The sequence below is a fragment of the Primulina huaijiensis genome, chromosome 4 (assembly GCF_012295235.1).
Source record: "Primulina huaijiensis isolate GDHJ02 chromosome 4, ASM1229523v2, whole genome shotgun sequence".
Taxonomy (NCBI): domain Eukaryota; kingdom Viridiplantae; phylum Streptophyta; class Magnoliopsida; order Lamiales; family Gesneriaceae; genus Primulina; species Primulina huaijiensis.
Window position 1 is genome coordinate 26,053,152 of NC_133309.1, and position 7,545 is coordinate 26,060,696.

The 7,545-nt window shown below is 35.5% G+C and overlaps 1 non-coding gene and 1 pseudogene across 1 annotated transcript; both read right to left on the minus strand.

Annotated features, from left to right (window-relative positions):
- Nucleotides 1–865: 865 nt before the first annotated feature.
- LOC140975046 (linoleate 13S-lipoxygenase 3-1, chloroplastic-like) lies at nt 866–6,401 on the minus strand (annotated as a pseudogene).
- TRNAS-GCU (transfer RNA serine (anticodon GCU)) lies at nt 4,323–4,404 on the minus strand. Its single transcript has one exon. It is a non-coding gene; the product is annotated as a tRNA-Ser (tRNA).
- Nucleotides 6,402–7,545: the final 1,144 nt, after the last annotated feature.

The following is a 7,545-nucleotide window of genomic DNA, read 5'->3' on the forward strand; positions in this document are numbered from 1 at the left end:
ATTGATATTGCGATCGATCTTTTACAAGGACTTGTTCAATTTCTTGACAAGTTTAGAGAACAAGAGTTTGCTAGTGCCATGGATGAAGCTACACAAAATGGCAAGTACAATGGGGATCGAACCTAATTTTGAGAAAAACGCATCATTCGAAGAAAAACAATTTGATGAAAGTGACAGTGATAATGTGACAGAATCAGGTGGAGAGACTTTTAGAGTTGAATAATTTTCGTTTATAATTGATCAACCTCGATCTTCCCTTAAAGTTCGGTTCGAACAATTTAAACAATGTCAAAAGTTTTTTGGGTTTTTATTGAATTTGAACAAGTTAAAGAGTGAGCCTTTAAATAGCTTGATGAAGTCTCGTATGTAGCTTCATCAATTTCTGAGTCACAACGAACATTCAGACATTAATGGTGATGAGTTGTGATCGGAGGTGATGGTCATGAGATGTGATATAACAAATGAAAAAATAGCAATTGATATGATGCAGTGTTTGACGAAACTGCATAGTTTATTTTCAAATATTTATATTTTTTTATTAGATTTTGTTAATCATACCAGTAACAGTTGTATCGGCAGAAAGAAGCTTCTCGAAGTTGAAGTTAATCAAGAATTATCTTCGATCAACAATGTCGTAAAATAGACTAAATGAGCTAGCTATGTTATCGATTAAGAAAGAAATGGTCCGACAATTAGATTACACAGATTTGATAAATATTTTTGCCTCTAAAACAGCCAGACAAGTAGTATTTATGTAGTTATTTTAAATATTTGTTGAGTTGTTATTGATGTAATATATATTGATTTTTGTATATTTATGTATTTATTAGTATATTTGTTATTTGAAAATTGAATTTAATATTTATTACTCCGGGTCATTCTCATCTAGAATCAGGCGGTGCATGAGCGTGGCTGGTTCGGGATGTAAATCATAAGGGTACTGGCCAAAGTTCAATGCAGCATGTTGCGCAGATGCAAGACATATTATGGTTGTGAGGATTGAAGCCAGGTCCTCTAGGGTGGCTAATGCGGGCGGCGGAGGTCCACGTGGCCTACATTAATGGACTCGGCGTACCAGACCTGAGTTCCTTGTCGTTGCAGACTTGGTTCCCATCTTGATAGTAATGGGCGACGTACTTGTGGACCCATTTTTTGATTGCTTCCCATATCATCAGCTCATCTGTGGCATAAGGGTAGTCATCCATAATAAGTTAAGCCCATGAGGCTGAGTCGGATCTCTTACAGCCATGCCTCTGAAATGAAAAAAAAGGATGATATTATTCGAGTCATGTTGAATGCATGTGTGTGAGAAAATTGACCGTAGCACGCCAATTTATGGTGGCTTAGCTTATGACTATCAAACATTTCTCATGATTTTAATCAAGAATGTGCTCAAAATTATGCACCTTCGAATGTGATCAGCCGGGAGGCTTTCCGAGTCAAACCGCCAAGAACTCTTGTATGCTGCTGCACTGATTTCCATGCAATAACGGCCGGGAGTGAAGCAAGATTCAATCACGCCATCTACACTAATTAAACTCTATCTAGCCAATGCATCTCCAATGTGTATCTCATGTGTGGATCCAAATGCTTAAAACAGGATGCATAACACTCATTTGCCTATGTGCAGCCAATATAAAGGGCTCCAATGCTGCATGCGTGCGTAACCTAATAAAGTAAAACAAATTAGTTGCTTATTTTCCTTGAGACGAGTTTGGCTAAAACTTCAGATAGTACAATCATATGTGAGTTTTACTGCAGTACGTACCAATGGTTGACAAGTTGGTGCACACCGGCATCATTGGAACAAACATGGGCCTTAGCCAATTGCCACATCCAATGAGTAGTGGCATCCACCTGTGGTGTGACCACATGCTTTGGCTGAGAGCTTGAAGAGGTTGGTGGGAGGCTGAGCTCTATGGCTATGGGTTTGAGGGTGCCCAGATCAGTCAAGAAAAAGACCGTGCGCATCGCATATGATTTCCGTCCATCGAGGGCATTCATTCCATTGAGGAATGACAAGTAGATGTCGTGGTCATCGATGATATATAGCCTGTTAGCATTCAAAGCCTGTCGAAGCAGCAAACTAACATGTTATATTGAATGACATCAGAATTATGAAACAGAGGTGATTCAGTTTTTGCATAATTCGTAGACCATGAATCAATTATATCACTATGAACCCACGGTCATTTTCATATATGCCATGCAGAATTTCAAAATATCGCATACCTTTTGTATGGTCATCCCATTAAGTTGATCAGAAATGTGTTCGTCTTTGAGAGCTGATTCTGGTGATCCATAAGTTTCAGGGTCAAGCTTGCTCACTGGAGAAAAAGCCAGCAGCCTTTCCATATTGACAGGATTGGCCCCTGCCAAAGCTTGACGCCCGAATTCGTCATCTTGCAACCATGTATATTTGTCCTCTGTAACACATCAAACAAACATAAAAAATTTGATAATGCTCCCACATTTAAAATGTATTATGATTAAAGTTCATAATTAGGTGTCGTATGAGCCATTAAGCAAAGTACTGAAAAATTTGAAAATGGTGTCCATATTATACTAAGTGGGCAGATGCACGCGTATAAATAATATGTGTGTCAAATTTTCTTGGAAATACTTAGGCACCCAACACTCTTGAAAAGGGAAAGAGGAGAGCACTCACTTGAAACGATCTTTGGAAGGTCAAATTTGAGTAGACCACCGTTTTGAATTTTGTTTACAGCCTCAGGCATGGGCATCTTATTCAAGATTTCATCATGCAGGCCAAGTTTAAGAAATAGGCCTTCACTATAAAGGCTGTCAATATCTGAGAACCCCTTGAAGTCCTTGTTTGACAAAATGCTTGCCATTAATTGCGGAATAAGATCGTGAAGCACAGCCTTCGGAGAAGGTGGTCATTTTCGACTCCTCAAACTGTTCGTCCTTTGGCACGTACATTGGCAATGGCTTCTCTACTCGACTCTTGGCATTCAAATCTGGTATAAAATATGCAAATGTGTTTAATCATACAGTAAATGGCATACATTTATAAGGCGATCAAGAAAGGGAAGTCAAGTAACTGATATAAGTTCTTAAAGTCGTGTTTGTAAATTATAAGAAACGTGTTTCTACTGATTGCACTTCTTTCCCTTAGTATAAATAGGCGAGAGATATTTGTTTTGTACAGTTGGAGATTTTCACCTTGTTAAATAAACGGTTCCAGCAAATGGGAGAAGATTTTCCCCGCCAAGTTGTTCCCTCTTTACCCTTCAACATAAGTAGCAGGGTGTCCTGTGCGTCAACGCCTAGAATAAGGTATTTCTTAGGCCGAGCAAAATCAATGCCTTTATCAGGATTCCCAAGATCATCGTACACATCAAAATCATATATTCTATTAGAGAATTTTCTTTTTGCCATTTCCATCACCTCTCAACTTTCTGAGCTCCTTTTCTCTAAGAGCTTTTAGCCCTGCTGGTGTTTCATGGGGCAAATATGGCTGCCAAATGAAGAAATCATTTCAATAATCAACCGATATACATGCCATGCATGTATTCAGTTGCAGTAAATACCCCAGAATTTTAATTTAGAATAATTAATCATTAGCACTTAGCAGAGCGTGTGTGTAGACATAGATTCAATTAAGTCGTTCCAAAACAACAATCCTTCCGATCTTATCGGTAAAAGCATCCAAATGTTCGACCAAATGTCCTTAAAATCCACCTTGTTCTTGTTTCTTACAGTGAACACCGCTCTGACCTTAAATTTGAGAGCTTTCTGAGGCACCGATTTGACCAACTACAAATCTTCACTGATGGCCGCCTTCAGAGACGATCTGCCGATGGCTTTTTTTGTTGGAAGGGAAACAGAAACCGGCTCTGTGATCTCCGGTTCAAAACCAACAAAGTGGAATGGAATTTAATGTGGGATATACATTTGTAATAATAATAATAATAATGTTCACCGGCCACACGTTTTTATTTCGCTTCTACTTGTTTTTGTTTCTCTTTATCATATCATGATCACATAAATCGGATTGAACTATAGGAAAGTCACTGAAATGATTTTCTTTTTCTTGTTATTTAAATCTTTTCAAGTAAACCATATATTGTGGTTTTCTTCTGTAGCATATGTGTTAGATTCTTATGTAAGTAGATGGTTGGACAACGTAACACCGTCCACATATACGTTTGGCTCGAAACCTTCAAAAAATTGTTTTGCCATAGTTGATTTAGCGATGCGACTAAAAATTAATATAATTCAAATATAAGTAGTGGTTTTTGTAAGACTAATCGAAGAGAACATGTAACTGTTTTTGGTCCAAAAATTTAACTTCAGCTCGTCGCATGAGAGATTCGAACTCTCGCGGGAAAACAACATGTACTTAGCAGGCACACGCCTTAACCGCTCGGCCAAAGCGACTTTAGCGGGATGAGTGATGATTGTTAAATAGGGGTGTGCAGTCGGTCTATTCGGTCACCGACCAAACCGAATAAACATATAACCGATTTAATTTTCGAATAAACGAACAGATCAAAATATTCGTAGAAACTGAATTAACCGAACCGATTTTCAAATCGGTTATTTCGGTTACTGACCGAAATAACCGATATTTTTTAAAATATGCGAATTTTAACACATAAAACAAAGAAAACAATGGAGAACTTATAAATAACTAGAAACATTGAACAAAAAAACAAAAACTTGTGTGAGACGGTCTCACAGGTCGTATTTTGTGAGACAGATCTCTTATTTGGGTCATCCATGAAAAAGTACTATTTTTTATGCTAAGAGTATTGCTTTTTATTGTGAATATCGATAAGGTTGACCTGTCTCACAGATAAATATTCGTGAGACCGTCTCACAAGAGACCTACTCAAACAAAAAATACCAATAACAAATAAAAATATTGAAGATAAAATCATTAGATGAATGAGCTTCCTTCTAATTCATTAAAAGTTGAGTTTCTTTCTAATGTATTTTTAATGCCCATATACAATTTAAATTAATATATATACTAATTCGGTTTAGATAACATAATTGGATGAATGAGCTTCCTTCTAATTCATGAAAAGTTGAGTTTCTTTCTAATGTATTTTTAATGCCCATATACAATTTAAATTAATATATTTACTAATTCGGTTAATTCGGTTTAACCGAATTTTTCAAATTAAAATCGAAACCGAACCGAATTAACCGATTTTTTAAATTTTCAAAACCGAACTTCCGAATTAACCGAACCGATTTTTCTAAATAATTCGGTTCGGTCGGTTAATTCGGTTTAACCGAAATTTTTTCACACCCCTATTGTTAAATAGTTTACACGTATTCGCATTTAAAATGGTTGCTACTGATAACTTATGGGAAAGTTGCATGATTAATCGGTTAATCCTATAAATTCATCTGTTTTGGCGGTTGTTGATCTGGCCTTCGTGTACTAATTTACTTATACTATACAAATTACAGAGATATATATAATATAGTTTCATCATTATTTTCCTTAAAATATTACACTTTATATAAACAATATTTATAACTTATAACAAAATATTTTCAATATAAATGTTCATAGTTTAATTGTAAAAATTAATCAACTTCAAGATAATTATCGCAAAAAGGGTATATATGTAAATAACTGGTGATACATCTGGGGAGGCTCGAGTCGTGGTACTGGATGATCCCGGGTCATGATTAGGTCCTGACAAGCTTTAGGCCGGTTCGATAATATCCGGGCAAATGACTGCCCGAGACATTATCTCCCGGGGCTTCCAGACGAGTTTCCGAGTGATAGTTCTTTACCCGGGTTACCTCGATAATAGAACTTCACTCGAGTGCACAAGTATGAGATACCTTATATTGGTGATCATTACTGACAAAATCGCATTGATTTGACAAAGCAAAAAGGAACAGTTTGGCGAGTCAGAAAAGCAAGGTATGAGCAACCATCTTGCCATAATTAGTAAGGGCAAAAACCTATGTGAGACGGTCTCACAGGTCGTATTTTGTGAGACGGATCTCTTATTTTGGTCATCCATGAAAAAGTATTACTTTTTATTGTGAATATCGGTAGGGTTGACCTATCTCACAGATAAAGATTCGTGAGACCGTCTCACAAGAGACATACTTATTAGTAAGTGGTCATTGAAAACAAGGTCATCATTGACTTTCTTTCTATAAATATCATATTTGTTTAAACATTAATTCATTCATATATATTCTGCTCTCATCATTTACTCTCTAAAAGACACCATTAATACATCATTTCTCCTTGCTACATTGATTTTCTTTATTCACCTACTAACTTTAGCATTAGAGTGGTCACGCCTGACATTCTTTCGACGCCTATTCACGTGGTTATCTTCGTGTTTGCAGATCAGCACCAGCTTTTCTCTGGAGCAAGATATCTGGTTTTGATACATCTCGTTATGCTCTCATCTCTCATCATTTTCAAAACATGTCACACTCATTTTTACCTGGTCTCGTCAATAACTAATAATAATAATAATAATAATAATAATAATATATATATATAGCTGGCAGGAAAAAAAATTCTTTGGACTTTTTCCTCCTCTCTTTCCATGTACTGAAAAGCGTTTTCTTTGTCTTCTATTTTGCCTTTCGTTTCCTTATTTCCAAAACGTTTTCTAATTTACTTTTTCTCCATTTTCTTTTTCCCTCTTTCCACTTCTTCCATGTTCTCTTCTCTTCTTTTCCTCTATTCGATTTCAGAAACTAATGTTTTTGGGTTGATGCAAGAATGTTAATATACTATGAGTACTTTGGAGATTTTTCATTGGATACCACGTACCACTTGTTATCTTTTCAGTTTTCAATCATCACATATCGATGATTTTTAGTGAAGCACTTTTGTATGATGAGATCGCAACATTATTTAAATGGTTGTCTGAAATCTTTTATTTGATGAAGATGGTTCTTATTTCTTAATTGACCTCAAGAGATACATGTATGATATTGATGATACGACCCAGTTTGATAAGGAATAGAGTGTTCAACTAGCATAATATAGTTTTCATGAAAACACTTGGCTACAATCCACATACATACAAAGGAGAAATGGACAGCTTGTTACATGAAGAAGGCTTTCACGCTTGGTGTCACAACTCGTTTCACGGTTAACTTTGACACTAATTTGTCAAACGATACTCTTTATCATGATTTAATTAATTTATCACAGTTAACATACATATGAATAGCAATGAAAATTTTTGGTTCAAAAAATGACTTTTCACGGCCAAAATGTTTCTTAAAATTTATAAATAATCATATAATTAGGACTAAAAATTATAATTTCAGAAGGAAAAATTAATTCAAATGATTTTTACTTAATATGATTATATAAATAAATTACTATTTAGTAATATAATATTCGATGCTTGTTCACGAGCTTTTGAGAAATTAAAAAGAGCTAAAAAATTATATGTATTAAACTTGATTTTTTTAAGCTCTTTTAAAAAGATGAGAAGAAATGTTTTTGGGGGCAAAAAAAAAAAAAGAGAACGTACATGGAAACAGATGAGAAAAAAAGCCCAGGAAATTTTTTTT